Source organism: Pteropus alecto, unplaced genomic scaffold (assembly GCF_000325575.1).
Source record: "Pteropus alecto unplaced genomic scaffold, ASM32557v1 scaffold7, whole genome shotgun sequence".
Lineage (NCBI taxonomy): Eukaryota > Metazoa > Chordata > Mammalia > Chiroptera > Pteropodidae > Pteropus > Pteropus alecto.
This window is the reverse complement of record NW_006494614.1, coordinates 30,665,039-30,668,099: the sequence shown is the minus strand read 5'-3', so window position 1 is coordinate 30,668,099 and position 3,061 is coordinate 30,665,039. Positions and strand designations below refer to the sequence as shown.

The following is a 3,061-nucleotide window of genomic DNA, read 5'->3' as shown; positions in this document are numbered from 1 at the left end:
CTACCTCTAAGAAGAATTCCAGGCCAGTCTTCTTCTCTCTCTGCCCCATGTTCCCATGTAGGAAAGGTACTGACTGGCTTGATCAGCTCTGGGCCACTGATTGTACAAAATCTAGGGAGTGGGAGAACCAGCAACAGAGGAAAGACTCATGGAAGGTGAAATCAACCTATACAATAAAGAGTTGAGCTAGGGTAGAGTGGGGCAGGAAAAAGAGACTCTGCATCAATTGGATTCGTAGGGGCCAATTTTTGACATGAGTTCAGAGCATGGAAGAGAAGACTTTGAAGAGTTGCAGTAGTAGAGAACTTGGATGTAAGATGAGGAAAAAGTTGTTTTGTGCTTATTCAAGTACCACACACCCTCAACCCTCTCTCTCCTGCTCACCTTCTTAAAACAAAAACCGTAACAACTTGGTCTTTTTGGGAGAGATGGTAGGAAAGATTTCAATTTCTTTTAACTATTTATTATTGTTGCTGGTCCTTTTTTTAAAAAAAAAAAAAAGTCTATTCCACCCCCATGACTGCTGGATGTGACAGCTGAGCATTATACAATTTACATTGAAAAGCTGGCTCAAGAGTGCCTAATTTTTGCCCCTGTCCTAGCCCCTCTCCTCACCCTGCCCCTGCCTTCTTGTGTTTATATCCACTGTGGAACTCACAGAGGAAGAGGCAGGATGGCCTGCAATATCAGACTGCTGTTATTTTTTAGATGCTGGGTCTGTCTCTCCTACCGAAATGTAGATGCTCTGAGGGCTGGACCCTACTTATTTTATCCACAGTCATGTCTAGGATGAGACAGTCATTCAGCATACTCTGTTTTACCAAATAAATGTTACCTGGCCTCTTGTTCTAGCCATCATTACCCAGGTTGGTCACTGACAAAGCATTGTAAGGGAGCCATTGTAAGTCAGCCAGCATTGTCTCCTCCTAATACCCTGGCTGTTTCTCTTTTTTCTTCAGGCCTTCTTTTAGAATAATAAGAATTAATGCTGCTTACAGGTAGTATACTAAGTCCTTTATATTCATTATTTATACTACTTCTCACAACAATTCTGTGAGGTAGGCATTATTCTTCCCATTTAATCGTACAAAATCTGAGGCTTCGAGAGGTTTCAATGATGTGCCTAGAACATAGCTAGTAAGTAATGAAAGTGGGACCTAAAACCCAGGCCTACTTGGGTTCCAGACTTTTCACTGTCGTGCCATGAAAGAGAAACTAAATCTTATTCAGAGCCCTTCTGTCAGGCTCTACCCTGTTATCAGACTTGTTTCCACCACCTCCCCAAACTACAGCTCAACAGGACCCCCTCCTCTTGAAGCTCTCCCTCACAGGACAGACACACTGTTGTTCTACCCACTCTTCATTGAAGGCCCCACTCAAATGTCTCCGCTGTCATAAGGCCATCTTTGCTTTCTCCACCTTTCAACTGAATGTGATCTTGCTTCTCTCTCACATTTGGTTTGAGCTCTCTTATAACACACATTATATTCTACCTCGAATTAGAACAATGTTGATGTACATGTTTTACTTTATTCTCCTTTACCTTCCCCAAAAGGCATAACAATAGCAAACACATATAGCACTTACTAAGTGTCAGGGAATAGTCTAATCAACTGACATATCTTAAGTAACTGAATTTGTATAATAACTCCTTATACTACATACTATGCCACAGAAAGGTCAGCAAACTTGCCTGGGGTCACAAAACCAACAAGTAGGTGAGACAGAATTTGACCTAGACAATCCAGCAGCAGTGCCCAGGCCCTGAAACGTTGGGCCAGGCTGCCTATACATGACACATTAAGATCTCATAATTGTTGCTGAGTCAAAGAGTGAATGAATACGCAACTGAATATGTGCAAGGCAACCAATTCAGTGTAAAATTAACCAAGCCAGTCACAGTATTTGCTTTATTTGACATACAGTTACCTCAAATTCATGACATTAGAATGATTATTTTTCGTTATTTATTTTTTATTCACCTAATAAAAATTTTCTTCAGACTATGTGTCAGGCCCAGGGCTAGAATCTACATGAATTTGTGCCCTTGAGAGCTAGCTCACAACGATTCAGTGAGAGGGGCAGGCGCCTACCATTTGCACTAGAAATGCCATATCTAGTATTTTATAACTAACTATAGTTGGCTTTCTTCCTTTTGTGAACCATGAACTAAAGCAGTGCTTCAATCTAAGGTGATTCATCCTTCCCCATCTGGCATAGTCTGGAAACGTTTTTGATATCACAACTGGGGATATGGGTGGTACTGGCATCAGGTAGGTTGAATCCAGGGATGTCGCTGTTGTGCATAGGGCAAGACACCCCCATGACAAAATGTCAATAGTGCTGAAGCTGAAAAACTCTGTTTCAAAAATATAAAGAAAAAAACTGTATCAAAAATCAAAGATGCAACTAGTAGATAAATAAATCCTGGAACCTGATATATAGTACAATGATTATAGACAACAAAAGTGTATTCTAAATAAATTTGCTAAGAGATTAGATTTTAATTGTTCCCAACATTAAGAAATAATAATTATAAGGAATAATAGAGGTGTTAGATAATACTATAATAGCAATCATATTGCTGTAATATTATAGTATAAATGTATCAAATCAATGTTGTACACTTTAAATGTATATAATGTTGTATGTCATATATAACTCAATTTTTTTTTTAATCAAAGATGAACAAAAAAGCTCTCATTTAGAGAGTACCTCTCATACTGCTTGGGGGAAAGGCCTGTGTAAAATTGAGAAAAATAAATTAAACCATAGCACTGATAAAGAAATAAAGCATACTTGGCAAAATAAAATCAAGTTTAAAATACTCCTTGAATCTACAGCATTGGCAAATTTATCTAATTACTGGGAATTTGCAAATAGTCAGTGGTGCTGGTGTGCTCAAAGAAGGAAGATTCGATTTCCAGCCTCCCCAAGAAATTCTCTTAGGAAAATCTGTTAGCTATCCTGTATGCTAAAGGGCTGAGATTCTACAATGAGAAACTGCTTCATCTGAGACAAAACATGAACTTCTAAACCTGAGGTGGTCAAGAAGTCTGAC

The 3,061-nt window shown here is 39.0% G+C and overlaps 1 long non-coding RNA gene across 1 annotated transcript in view; it reads left to right on the top strand.

The window, feature by feature from the left end:
• LOC112474573 overlaps positions 1-3,061 on the top strand; it is a 48,980-nt gene that overhangs the window by 42,390 nt on the left and 3,529 nt on the right. The gene's annotated exons all lie outside the window — the stretch shown is intronic.